Here is a 15,126-nt window from a genome sequence, read left to right on the forward strand (position 1 = left end):
TGTAGTTTTAGGCCCACCATATTTCTTCTGTATTAGTCCCTGGTTATAAATGTTCCTGTTTGCAGTCACTTTGAAGACAATGGGGAGCTGTCTTTGGTCTTTACTGCACTTAATCTTATACAATTATATAAATATATATCTGTTCTCTGACCTCAACCTCCTATAATGCAATCTTGGTTTGGGTACTTTCATAGTCCCTTGTGACATGTCAAACTTTTAAAAAATTGTTTTTGTGACAATAAGAGTTTAATGGGGTTGTCCAGCGGAAATATTTTTCTTTCAAATCAACTGGTGTCAGAAAGTTACATAGATGTATTTACTTATTTATTTATTTATTTACTTCTTATAAAAAAGATCTCAAGTCTTCCCATACTTATCAGCTTCTGTATGTCATGCAGGAAGTGTTGTTTTATTTTCAGTCTGACACAGCGCTGTCTGCTGACATCTCTAGCCGAGACAGGAACTCTGAATTCCATAAAAAAACCTGTCTGGGCCAGAGATGTGAGCAGAGAGCAATGTGTCAGACTGAAAATAAAACAACATTTCCTGCAGGACATATAGTAGCTAATAAGTATAGGAAGACTTAAGAATTTTTAATAGAAGTAAATTACAAATCTATATAACTTTCTGACCCTAGTTGATTTTAAAGAAAAAGTTTTTCGCTGGACAACCCCTTTAAGATGTGATACAGTGAGTCAAAATTATGCCAAAATTCTGTTGCAAAATCCTGTCACAGTTTAAAGGGGTTATCCAGGGTGGGGGCACTTTTTTGGGGGGACCGGGGAGGAGGTGGCTGAAATAAAAGACGTCCACTTACCTCCCCGGTTCCAGCGGCGGGTCCCGCATCACGGCGCTCCAGTGCCCAGTTCCCGGCCGCTTCCGGGTGTCTGACGCCGCCCGAGATGCTACGTCTCAGGGCCGCTCAGCCACTCAGTGAAGGAGGCGGGATCCGAGCGGACTTCAAATGGATCCCGCCTCCTTCACTGAGTGGCTGAGCGGCCCTGAGACGTAGCGTCTCGGGCGGCGTCAGACACCAGGAAGCGACCGGGCACCGGAGCGCCGTGATGCGGGACCCGCCGCTGGAACCGGGGAGGTAAGTGGACGTTTTTTTATTTCAGCCACCTCCTCCCCGGTCCCCCCAAAAAAGTGCCCCCACGCTGGAGCACCCCTTTAAGTCAATTAATAGTTGGTCTAAAGAGGGGGTGGTAAACTTTAATTCCCATCATTCCCAAAGCCAAAGCTTTAGCTGTCCAGGCATGAAGGAATAGTAGTCTTGCAACAGCTGGGGGGGCCAAAGGTCTCCCATCACTGGTCTAAAATTAGACTAGACAGTCGAGGAATGCAACAGATTTATCAAACAGACTAAGGGCCCTATTCCACCGGACGATTATCGTTCAGATTATCGTTAAATCGTTCGAATCTAAACGATAATCGTTCGGTTGAAATGCAGTTAACGATTAACGACCGAACGAGAAATCGTTTATCGCTTTATAAGACCTGGACCTATTTTTATCGTTGCTCGTTCGCAAATCGTTCGCATTGAATAAGACATCGTTCGGTCGTTCGCAATAGATACGAACGCAATAGCGAATAAATACGGAAGAAGAAACGATCGCAATTACGATCATAAGTAACGATTATCGTTCCATGGAAATGAGTGAACGTTTTCAGGTCTTTCGCAATAGCGGTCGTTTGAGATCGTTAATCGTTAACAATTATGCTAACGATAATCGTCCGGTGGAATAGGGCCCTAAGGGTCCATTTACACAGAAAAATTATCTGACAGATTATCTGCCAAAGATTTGAAGCCAAAGCCAGGAATGGATTTGAAAAAAGGAGAAATCCCAGGCTTTCCTTTATGACCTGTTCTCTATAGTCTTTTTATGACTTTGGCTTCAAATCTTTGGCAGATAATCTGTCAGATAATCTCTGTGTAAATGGACCCTAAACCCCTGTAATGAATTTGTTTCACATAGTTATGTTCACATAGTTTTTTTTCTGGCATCCGTGGTTTAGCATGTTTTAGCGGCCATCAGTGCCATTTTAGTTCAGATGGACTGACCTCCCTTTGGATGTGTCTTTAATTGAAAAGTCCATTAATTTTAAAAGTAAAGACGGTGGAAGGACAGTGCAAAAAGAAAAACTGTGTGTGAACAACTAAAAGATAACATCCACTGTTTGCAAAAGGTGGCCGTAAATAATTGGGATCATCATTATTTTGACGTCTGCGCAAACAACGTCCATTATTTAATACACTATGGGGGACATTTATTAAGTCCGGCGTTTTTTACGCCGGACTTATAAATGTCCCTGCATCTCCGGCGCTACGGAGATTTATGTAGAGGCGGACTGCCTCTACATAAATCCCGTGCGCGACGGTGCGCACAGCCGAAAACCTACGCCACCTGAAAGGTGGAGTAGCTTTTCGGCGTATCTTTGTGCGGAAAAAATGATAAATCGCACGGACTCTGAGTCCGCGCCCCCCGTAACGCCCCCTCCACACCCCCTCCCCGCCCCCCGGCGTACTCGGCGGAAAGTGCCGATATGCGAATATTTTATTCGCAAATCGGCCATTTGCGAATAAAAAAATACGCAAATCGGCACTTTCCGCCGAAAATCATCCGTACGCCGGATGATACATGTCGCCCTATGTGAATTGAGCATCCGTCATTCCATTGACTTCAATGCACTCCATTGACTTTAATCAGAAATCGAAAATATCGGACGTTATGTAAAAAGAAAAAGCGGACACCGTTTTTCTTTCTTTTTTTTAACTTAGTATAAGCATAAGATTAACCTAACACCAGCATAACACTGTGTAAGAATAAATACATCTGGGTAATTGAATTTTGGAGCTCATAGTTTGTTTGCTCTTTAATATCTCTAAGGTGATGCAATAGTGAACAGCGCTGTTTACTGAGATGACACGTATGTCTCTAATGTAAGCTGAACTGAAGACAATAGAAGATGCAGATCAATGTCTTGTGTCTTTCAGCGGCTTAGTGTTCGTTCATGGGTAAAGTTATCTTACAAGAATTATGAGGTTAGATGAAAAATTAAGCAGTCCCCGCTGCAACAATGTGATGAATATAATATGCAAATATAATTGAGAAATCATTATTGGTGCTGAGCAGCGGTGTGTGACAATGAAAACAGAAACATATTATTGCATAGCAAAAGAAAAACCACAGACGGTTTCTACATTATGGTGCATAACGCAAGGAGATGCTGCATTACTACAAGCTGCAGAGGCCATACTGCTATGTATACATCTGGGATGAAAAAGCTGCATCTATACAAGCCAGGATTCCATAGTATACAGTATATCTACAAATAATATACAGTGGTACCTTGGTAGAGCTCACAGTTTTTCAAAATTGTAACTTGGTTTAAGAGCATTGCTTTGGTTAAAAGGGGTTATCCAGCGCTACAAAAACACGTCTTCCAGAGACCGCTCCACTCTTGTCTCCAGCTTGGGTAGAGTAACTTATACTATGACATATTTAGCTGTTTCTAAATGTTTGTTTCATTTGTTTTACATGTTATTCAGAATAATAAATCATTATTTTGGGGTGTGCAGCCCCAATGTCTGCATTTCAATGATTTCTTTTGGTTTAAGAGTGATTTGGATTACAAGCACAGTCCCGGAACGCATTATGCTCGTAATCCAAGGCACCACTGTACATGTGCGTATATATATATATATATATATATATATATAATTTTTTTTTCATACATAATTACTAAAAGCACTGTAATACTCTTATACCATTTTACTAGCATGACATGAAAAATATCCAGTTAGTATCTGCACTTGTGGATAGTATAGGACCCATTCTATTTTATGGACCAATGCGCATGAATTTCATGTTGCATGCATTGGCCTGGATTGGACTGCAGAGAAATAGGACATATTATTACATGGTCTGTGTTTACAGTATGTGCCAGCAGACCAATGTATGTGTGGTCACCAAAAACACGGCAGTAGTATCCACAAGCCTTAATGTATAGAAAGTAACCCTTTTGTAAATGATGGATAGAGTCATTAGATCATATGCAGCTTATTATACCAAACTAAATTACTTAAACAAATTGTGTTTTTGGCAAAATGTCGTGCCATCACATTGGAATACCGCTGTTAATGACCACCGATGTCGAGGTTAATGACCGCTCATTCCATATAAAGTGACTATAAAATAGTCTAAATAAAATTGTGCAAAAAATTTAAGAAAATATTTGGTATCAATGTATGCGGAATTGACTTTTGGTTATATAAATATATTTGGTCAAAAAGTCTTATCTACCCCCAAACTGATACTGATTAAAAACTACAGATCACAGCACAAAATTGCTGTTATACTGATAGAGTTATAGAGGTCAGACTGTGGTGAGTCAAACCCTAGTTTCTTTTTTAAAAATGGAATAAAGATAATATCTCAATTTAACTGCAAAGTGAATGGTGTAAAAAAACCATAATCTCTCAAAATTTGCAGAACTGCAGTTTTTTTTTCTGCCCACAAAATGTTTTTGTCTCTTTGGCAGTCCATTTTTTTAGCTTGCTTTACAAAAAACAAGCTCTTATATGGCTTTGTATAGGGGAAAAATAAAAGCATTGAAGGGGTCTGCCGGCCGCCGGGCTGCATTTAGGATGTTCCTTCAGCCAATACCTCTGAACGTTCTTTTTTTAACTATTGATTTGTGGGCACCATCAGGTGTGCCCGCAAAACAATTAGCCATTCACTTCAATGTAATGGGCGGCGGCCGCTGCACATTACATTGTGTGAACAACTATTTTTTCCAAACATTTTTAACTGAACAACGTCTGGAAATAATAGGCAGGTACATTATTTTAACGCCTGTTCTAAAGAATGGGTGTTAACATAACGGTGTGTGAACACAGCAGGCGGTATTGCATTGAAGTCAATGCCCCTGCCGTAAAGAACAGATGCTGATTCGATTGCAATCAGCTTCCGCTCTTTACATAAAAATTACATTGTGTGAACAAAGCTTTAGAAAAGCATGGTCACTTTCTTCCAGAGACAGCACCACTCTTGTCTCCAGTTCAGGTGTGGTTTTCAATTAGGCTCTGTTAACTTCAGGATAACCTCTTTAAGGCTCTTAGAAGGGGGGAGTTTTAAACATTCCAAATATCACTGACAGGTAAAGGTTATCCACGTGCCAGCATGTTTGTGGTAGTACAATTGAGTTCCATTCACTACAATGGAACTGAGCTGCAAAAGCCACACAACCAAGTAAGAACCAGAGTGGTGTTGTTTCTGGCCATTTTTTTTTCTAACCAAGTCTAGATAAACCATTTAAAGATTATTTGTCTCCTTATATTTCTAGTTTGGTAAATGCTTGTATTCACCACAAACTAATTTTGGATATTTTCTTACACTGTATTGTGCTGTTTCTCTGTTATTCCTCCTGGAAGAAAATGAGTTGGGGTCGTATTACATAAAATGATTATCGGCCGTACTTGGCCGATTACTGTCCCTTAATCGTTTTTTGTAATAGCTCATGTTGAAAGGCAACTATCAGCCAACATGCACAATGTTGGCTGATAATTGTCTTTCAGCATGTTTTAAAATGATAATAGCGACGGTCTGGCTACAGTGCTGCCTGTCGGTCAGCATAATAGGAGCGGCAGCAGACCGCTGTTATCCTCTATGGGCCACCTGGACTATCTAAAGATTGCCTGGGCAGCCCCTCCCGAAGCTGCCCGTGGCCCCCCTGCTCCTCGATGTCTGTGTGTGTAATCACACAGACAGCGAGCGGGGAACAAGGAAGAAGCGAGCACTGATCTGACAGGTGGGCGCTCGCTTTCCCCTATAGATCGGGCCGTGTAATAGGACCCTAAGTCTGTCCAACATCAGCACTAATTGGACTTTTTAGGGGCACGCCCCTTTAAGAAGAGTCAATGGTAACACCCAGTTGTCAGTGGTAAGGGGGAATGTGTACTCCCAGTTGTCAATGTATCAAATCATTTACAGGAGGAATAGCAGAGAAATATCACGAAGCAAAAATAATAATAGAGACATTCCAGACTTAATTAATTCCAAGAAAATTCTACATACAAATAGGAAGCAGTAAGCGAATGATACTTCAGGCCATTTTTATGGGTTTTTTTCCCCCTCTTTATCATTCAGAGGTCTGTTCTTTTTCTGCCCATTGTTGGCTAATTATAGAGAATACTGTGTTTGCTGATATGTTAGACGCGTACAATGTACCATTTCTGTTCTTTATGAGCAATGTCAAGGTCTGGGGGAATCTCATTATTTCTGTCAAATGATGCTTGAATCTCATATTGCAACGTGCATATTTTGTTCTCTTTAGTTTATACTTAAAATGACTGGCTGTTCTTTTGCATCCAGTTTTTTAGGTTTTAGGTTATGTTTAGCTGAGCGAAGGGGTCCCCTTAGACATAGCATTATTAGCTAAAGCTGGGAGCAGCTTTAGTGCAGCATTCCGTTTTCCTGCTGGGATAAACATCACAAACACTGCATAGAGCTGCATACAACTGCTTGGGAGGGGTAGAAGCATCAGGCTGAGACTTAAAGAAGCTGAAGTTATTACTATGATCTTTTCTGTGCTTTCTATGGCTAAGGACGTTTCTGTATTATAAGGATACCAAATAGAGTGGGAATGCATTCAATGGGTCTATTCACACTACTGCATAAAAGTACCTTTAAAGTAGCACACATATACTGCATAACTACAGTATACAGCAGACAATGTGGTGTAGAGTACAGCAAATACAGCTATATATTCAATTATTAAATACAAGCAGACCATACATAAAAGACCCATATAAAGGTGCTATTACACAGTGCAGTTTTATTAAATCATAATGAATTAGATATTAGAGCTGCTTATACTCCTGGTGTGGAATAGATGACAAAAGTAGAAGCTGTTCCTGTTCTTTATTAGGCTATGTTCACACAATGTCATTTAAAAAAACATCCGTTAATGCCGCAATTTAACTGACTGCAGTGCAATGCATAGAAGTCAATGGAAAGACGGACGTCAAATGCACACAATGTATTGAATAACAGACGTTATCGCGGCGGACGTCAAAATAATGATCATGACAATTATTTTCGGACGTCTTTTGCAAACAGCGGACTTTTTTTATTAGTTGTTCACACACAGGTTTTTTTTTTCCACCGTTCTTTTTCCGTTTTTACTATTAAATTCAATGGCGGTTGGACACAAAGGGCAGAGGAATTCTACAAGATGCGTCCTGCAAGTTTAGGGATCTGGCATTCAAATTCAAGCCCTGGATATTTTGAACTGTCCCTTTTAAATGAATAGGATCAGTTCAAAGATCAACTGACTGCACCTTCTGATATATGTGAAGGGGGCCCAAATAATTTCATAGGTTTTTAACAAATTGTTACCATGTTGTTTAAATCAGAAAAGCTTTATCAATGGAGCTAGAATAATGGACCGCAGAATCAAATTGGCAGCCATAGAAGCGTTTACAGCCAACACTCTATATATGTCTTAACATAAAGGCATTAATCCCGCACCTTTGTCTGTCACTTGGCTGATAGATAAAGCCTTGTAGTGAATTTTCTAGTAGTAAATTTAACGGCATTAAAGCATCCTTCTGCTATTTGCTCTTCTCTTCTATGAAATACACATAATAATGTCACATAAACTGTATAATCACATAATGAAAGTTATGCACTTAATATATCTATTCCTAATGGAAATCTGCTTGTAGTCATTGAATGGAAATCCCTATTGTTTACAGGATGTGGATATTGATGACACATCACGGTTACAGTTATCAGTGATCTTGCACTTATGTGGTTATCACAAGACCAGGGTAGAAATGTGGGGAAACCCTACAACAGGAGTGTAATAACTCTGCAGCGCCACTGCAAGGTTAATGAAGCACTACACAGTTCATATTCAAATCCTAGGATTATCAGTGTAATGCAAGGATGCTGAGTGCTGTAAAGCAGGGAACAATCTTTGCAGCGACCCTCCACCATGGTTAATATACAAAGACAAATTGTTTTTGGTGGTTTCAGAAGTGGTACAGAAAAGTAAGCAATAGAGATGAGTGAACCTCGAGCATGCTCAAGTCCATCCAAACCCGATCGTTTGGCATTTGATTAGCGGGGGCTGCTGAACTTGGATAAAGCTCTAAGGTCTGGACCTGAAGATGCAGGTAGGAAAGAGCGCAGAAAGGTAAGAATACATTTGTTATGCTATCCCCATGGGCAGCAACATATCAAAAGGTTATTTTTGAGCAGAATATCCCTTTAACCTGCTAGAATTCCCTAGCTTTCCAGTAAATGGGGAGTAATTCCCTGATCTCACCCTCTATACCCAAATCACTATCACCCTCTATAACCAATCACTGCAAGTCTTCCGCTAGTTAGGTCCCTGTTACACGGGGCGATGGAGAGGAGCAAGCGCTTGCTTGCTCCTCGTTCCCTGCTCACTGCAGGCGCTATTACATGCATCAGCAGCGAGCGGGTAAGAGCAGGGAGGCGGCGGAGGAGAGCTGCGGGGGGTTTGATCGCTAGATCCTCCAGGCAGCCCATTGAAGAACATGTTGAAAAACAAATGACTGCAACGATCAGCCGACATTGTTGTTGGCTGATCGATTCCTTCTATTATACGGGATGATTATCGTCCGTAAAGCCCGAGTACGGCCGATAACCATTCCGTGTAATAGGACAACGACAGACAACTATCAGCCAACATGGCCAGCTTACGCCTGGAGTCTCAAGGTCTTGAGTCTCTTAGAATAGCTGCAGCTGGTTTCCAAAGACTAGTAGGATCATGTGTTCTCAAGATTGGCTGCTACACTGCTTTTCCGGAGACATTCTACATATGACTTAAAAGACTTAAGATTCCAAGTATAGCAATTTTGAGGGCCCCTTAGCTACCTGTGTGTTTGTGGACCTCCAGACATGCCAGACCACCTTCTACTGTTAGGAGCCAACATGTAGTCCGATCAGGAAATCTTATTATGTTACAAGTCTTGCACTGGGGTCCAGGATCCCTGACCAGGTGCACTAGACATGTTAGCTGTGTGGGTCCCAAAATGAATCCAATCACATCAACTATATTTAATAACTGCACAGTCGAAACATACATAGACACTTTACACTGGTTTTCTAGTTTAAAATATACACTTCTGCATGGAACTGAGATCAGCAACATAATCATGTACAGATAATAATGTAACAAATCTACAGTCAGAAAATAATACTATTAAAATATTTGGTTTTTAATTAGTGAAAAAAACAGAGTGACACGTCCCCTATAAGAATGGTTAAATAATTAAAATGCTGGTGCTGTACAAAGACTCATGCAATTACTAAGGGAAGCTTACTTTCTATGCAAAACAGCTTACCAGAGATTACAATGTAAATGTAACGCCCGGAGTAGTGGATCCACTGGACCGGCACCAGCGATGGCACAAACCTCACCAGGGAGCGGAGTCTAAGGGGCCGCTGGTTTTCACCAGAGCCCGCCGCAAGGCGGGATGGACTTGCTGCGGCAGGCGACCCCCAGGTCGCTACCCCTGGCTTGGTTGCTGGTGTCGGCAGGCGAGGCGTGGCAGGAGATGGCACAGGCAATAGTCTGCAGATGAGAGAGCACGTGACAGGCTGGACACGGGAACAGGTGGCGTGACAGGGAAACAGGAACCAGGAACGGGGACTTGGGACCAGGTAACGGACAGGACTCAGGAACAGGGACTTGGGACCAGGTAACGGACAGGACACAGGAACAACAGGGAGCTGGGCCAAACGCTATGGGAAGCATGTAGAGGCTCTAACACAGGGGACAGGGCATGCTGGGATTTATAGGGGAGTGATTGGGTGCAACTACCAATTAGGAGCGCACTGCCCCTTTAAATCTGAGACAGCCGGCGCGCGCGCGCCCTAGGAGGCGGGGACGCGCGCGCCGGCCGGCACAGCGAGAGACAGGAGCGTGGAGAGGTGAGGCGCCCCCCGGGGCCGAACGTGTAGCAGCGCCGGATCCCTGCACAGGGACCCCGGCAGCTGCATGAGATGGAGGGAGGTCGCGGCGGCGGCCCGGAGCACGGGACGCTGCCGCGGCCGTGACAGTACCCCCCCCCTTTGGCCTCCCCCTCTTTCTAACCTGCAGGAACCTCTTGATGAGATCTTGGTCCAGGATGTTAGCCTCGGGTTCCCAGGACCTCTCCTCAGGACCAAATCCTTTCCAATCCACCAGGAAGAACCTTCTCCCTCTGACAGTCTTCATGGCCAGAATGTCTTTAACAGCGTAGACGTCGTCAGAGACGGCTTGAGGAGCAGAGAACGAAGACTTATCTGAGAACCGGTTCAGAACCACTGGTTTTAAGAGGGAAACATGGAAGGAGTTCGGAATCCGCATAGTGGGGGGTAGGCGGAGCTTGTAGGTGACAGGGTTGATGCGTCTTAGCACCGAGAAAGGACCGAGGAATCGAGGACCCAACTTGTAGCTGGGAATCTTGAGTCGGACATATTTGGCCGAGAGCCAGACTTTGTCACCTGGGAGAAAATTTGTGGCAGGTCTCCTCCTCTTATCAGCCTGATCCTTCATGCGTTTAGAGGCTTTGAGTAATGACTGTCGAGTTTGTTCCCAGATCGATTGCAGGTCAGATAACAACTCCTCCACGGCAGGGACCTCGGAGGATGGAGAGAGAGGCAGAGGAGGACGAGGATGATGCCCGTAGACCACTAAGAAAGGAGACTTGCCTGTGGAAGTCGAGTCCAGATGGTTATATGAGAATTCTGCCCATGGGAGTAGATCGGCCCAGTTGTCTTGGCGGCTGGAAACAAAATGGCGTAGGTAGTTACCCAGAATCTGATTGACTCTCTCCACTTGCCCGTTAGTCTGAGGATGATAGGCCGAAGAGAAGTCCAGCTTCACTTGGAGTTGCGAGCAGAGGGCACGCCAAAACTTAGAGACAAATTGAGAGCCTCGGTCGGACACAATGTGAAGAGGAAGTCCATGCAGGCGGAAGATGTGTCGGAAGAACAACTGAGCCAGACGAGGAGCCGAGGGCAGACCAGGAAGGGCCACGAAGTGAGCCATTTTGGAGAAGCGGTCCGTCACCACCCAAATGACTGTATTGCCCGCAGATGGAGGTAGGTCTGTGATAAAATCCATCCCAATGTGGTGCCAGGGATGGTCCGGGACTGGCAAGGGTAAAAGTAGGCCGGCAGGTCTTTGACGGGGAGACTTATTCCTGGCACAAACTGCACAGGAAGCCACAAAATCCTTGACATCCTGGAGGAGATTGGGCCACCAGTAGTGACGGGAGATCAATTGCCCGGTCTTTTGAGTTCCTGGATGCCCGGCTACCAAGGAGGAATGCCCCCACCTCAAGATGCGTTTACGGAGTGCGGGGCGCACATAAGTCTTCCCGGGAGGCAGTCTCTGCAGAGCAGAAGTGGCAACTGGTACTAGGCGGTCGGGAGGTATTATGTGACGAGGAGATTCCTCTTGCCCCATGACATCGGATGCTCGGGATAATGCATCGGCCTTTAGGTTCTTCTCGGCTGGACGGAAGTGGATGGTATAGTTGAACCGAGAAAAGAAGAGGGACCACCGAGCCTGCCTGGGATTGAGGCGTTGAGCCGATTGGAGGTAGAGGAGGTTCTTGTGGTCCGTGTAAATGTTAACAGGGTGTTTAGCCCCCTCTAGTAGATGACGCCACTCCTCCAGTGCCAACTTAATGGCCAGGAGTTCGCGGTCCCCAATGGTATAGTTCCTCTCGGCAGGGGAGAAAGTCTTGGAAAAGAACCCGCAGGTTCTGGTCTTGCCTGATGTGTCCCTTTGCGAGAGAATGGCTCCTGCGCCCACAGAAGAAGCATCGACCTCGAGAGAAAACGGCCTGGAGACATCCGGGCGGACTAGAGCAGGAGCAGAGGCAAAGGCAGACTTGAGGCTATTGAAGGCTTGTTCGGCCTCTGGAGGCCAACGTCTGGGGTCCGCCTTCTTTTTAGTGAGAGCCACAATGGGTGCGACCAGGGTAGAGAAGTGAGGGATGAATTGCCGGTAATAGTTGGCGAAGCCCAGGAAACGTTGGATAGCTCTAAGTCCCACAGGGCGTGGCCATTGAAGGACAGCTGCGAGCTTGGCTGGATCCATTTGTAGGCCCTGATCGGAGACGATATAGCCAAGAAATGGAAGACTGCGCTGATGGAAAACACACTTCTCAAGCTTGGCGTATAGATGATTGGCCCGTAGTCTTCGTAGAACCTGACGCACTTGTGCCACATGAGTCTGCTGGTCCGGGGAGAAGACCAAAATGTCATCCAAATAGACAATGACGCAGACATAGAGGAGGTCTCGGAAGATATCGTTCACGAATTCCTGGAAGACCGCTGGGGCATTGCATAGGCCGAATGGCATGACCAGATATTCGTAGTGCCCATCCCTGGTGTTGAAAGCGGTCTTCCATTCGTCTCCTTTACGAATTCGGACCAGGTTATACGCTCCCCTGAGATCCAGCTTGGAGAAGATCTTAGCTCCACGAAGACGGTCGAATAGTTCCGGAATAAGCGGAAGAGGATAGCGGTTCTTAACAGTCACCTTATTTAAGCCCCGATAGTCTATGCATGGGCGGAGGGAACCGTCCTTCTTCTGAACAAAGAAAAATCCGGCGCCAGCTGGAGACGTGGATTTACGGATGAAGCCCTTTTGTAAGTTCTCCTGGATGTAGGAGGACATGGCTTCAGTCTCGGGCACAGAGAGAGGGTATACTCGACCACGTGGAGGAGAAGCCCCTGGAAGGAGGTCTATAGGGCAATCATAGGCCCGATGGGGTGGTAGTGAGTCCGCCTCCTTGGCCGAGAAAACATCGACAAAGTCTTGGTAGTCCTCCGGTAGCCCGGATAGAGGCTTGACATAAGCAGGTGACCTTGTAGAGCACTTGGGTTGAGGAGATCTCAGACACCGGTTATGACAGTCCTGACCCCAGCTGAGAACCTCCCCAGTTCTCCAGTCCAGCTTAGGGGTATGGAATTGCAGCCAAGGAAGACCCAGCAGGAGGTTGGAAGAGGAATGGCGCAAGACATAGAAGGAGATCTTCTCCTGATGTAAGGCGCCCACCTGGAGGACTAGGGGTGCCGTCTGGCTGTACACAGCTTCGGAAAGAATCTCCCCCGTAACCGAAGAGATAGACCGGGGTTGGGCAAGCTGGATAACGGGTAGCCGCCATCTTTGGACCAACGAAGCAGAGATGAAACTGCCAGCAGAGCCAGAGTCGATGAGGGCAGTAGACTGAAAAACTTGCCCTGAGGGTGTCTGGATGGAGACGGGCATAGTCAACCTTGGAGAGGTGGCATTCACACCTAGGGAGGCCTCTCCCACCGGACCTAGGTGCGAGCGTTTCCCGGACGCTGAGGGCGTTGGGGACATCTCTGCCGATAGTGATCCGCGCCACCGCAATAGAGGCAGAGATTTTGGGCCAGTCGACGGTTCCTCTCATCAGTCGTCAGGCGAGCACGTTCCACCTGCATAGGAACCTCTGGAGGCGACTGGGACATGGGAGCCACGGGATTCTGGAACACCGGTGCCAGCCGGGGATGGCGACGGGGCAGACTCAGACGCCGTCCTTGCCGGACCTCCTCCTCTCTCTCGGCGAACCTGGTGTAGACTCTGGTAGCCAGTAGGATAAGTTCGTTCAGGGAGGTAGGCAGGTCCCGGGCAGCGAGCACATCCTTCACTTGACTGGACAGGCCCTTTTTAAAGGTGGCAATCAGAGCGGCCTCATTCCAGTCTAGCTCCGCAGCCAGGGTGCGGAACTGGATGGCGTAGTCACCAACGGAGGAAGTACCTTGGGATAGATTGAGAAGAGCAGTCTCAGCTGAAGACGCACGGGCAGGCTCCTCCAAGACAGAGCGGAACTCGTCCAAGAAGATTCGGAAATTGGCAGCAACCGGATCATTACGGTCCCATAGTGGTGTGGCCCAGGCCAGAGCTCGACCTTCCAATAGGCTGATAATGAAAGCCACTTTAGAGCGCTCGGTGGCAAACTGACTGCTTAAAAGTTCGATATACATAGTGCACTGGGTCAGGAATCCTCTGCACAACTTGGGGTCACCTCCATATTTACTTGGGAGAGCCAGTCGTAGTTTTGAAGAGGTTGCCGGGGGTGATGACTGCTGAGCTGTGGTATGCTGCTGTACGGCTGCAGTCAGTTGTTGGATCAGCTGTGACTGTTGCTGGATCTGTTGAGCCTGTAGGGCGACCACTCGGGCTACCTCACGGATATCAGGCACCTCGCCGGGATCCATGGTTGGAGCCTACTGTAACGCCCGGAGTAGTGGATCCACTGGACCGGCACCAGCGATGGCACAAACCTCACCAGGGATCGGAGTCTAAGGGGCCGCTGGTTTTCACCAGAGCCCGCCGCAAGGCGGGATGGACTTGCTGCGGCAGGCGACCCCCAGGTCGCTACCCCTGGCTTGGTTGCTGGTGTCGGCAGGCGAGGCGTGGCAGGAGATGGCACAGGCAATAGTCTGCAGATGAGAGAGCACGTGACAGGCTGGACACGGGAACAGGTGGCGTGACAGGGAAACAGGAACCAGGAACGGGGACTTGGGACCAGGTAACGGACAGGACTCAGGAACAGGGACTTGGGACCAGGTAACGGACAGGACACAGGAACAACAGGGAGCTGGGCCAAACGCTATGGGAAGCATGTAGAGGCTCCAACACAGGGGACAGGGCATGCTGGGATTTATAGGGGAGTGATTGGGTGCAACTACCAATTAGGAGCGCACTGCCCCTTTAAATCTGAGACAGCCGGCGCGCGCGCGCCCTAGGAGGCGGGGACGCGCGCGCCGGCCGGCACAGCGAGAGACAGGAGCGTGGAGAGGTGAGGCGCCCCCCGGGGCTGAACGTGTAGCAGCGCCGGGTCCCTGCACAGGGACCCCGGCAGCTGCATGAGATGGAGGGAGGTCGCGGCGGCGGCCCGGAGCACGGGACGCCGCCGCGGCCGTGACAGTAAAACCATTAAAAGATGAGGCTAATGTGAAGGGCAGCCCAATGATGGGCGAAGTGTCTTTGATCAACTTTCATCAGCCGATTTTTTTTAGTATTTTAATATTTTTCCCAATTAGTGCAAATAACTACACACAG

The 15,126-nt window shown here is 46.6% G+C and overlaps 1 protein-coding gene across 7 annotated transcripts in view; it reads right to left on the bottom strand.

Annotated features, from left to right (window-relative positions):
- Nucleotides 1-15,126, bottom strand: part of LOC138788024 (sodium/calcium exchanger 1-like) — a 65,527-nt gene that overhangs the window by 12,976 nt on the left and 37,425 nt on the right. The gene's annotated exons all lie outside the window — the stretch shown is intronic.

This window comes from Dendropsophus ebraccatus, chromosome 4 (genome assembly GCF_027789765.1).
Source record: "Dendropsophus ebraccatus isolate aDenEbr1 chromosome 4, aDenEbr1.pat, whole genome shotgun sequence".
NCBI lineage: Eukaryota > Metazoa > Chordata > Amphibia > Anura > Hylidae > Dendropsophus > Dendropsophus ebraccatus.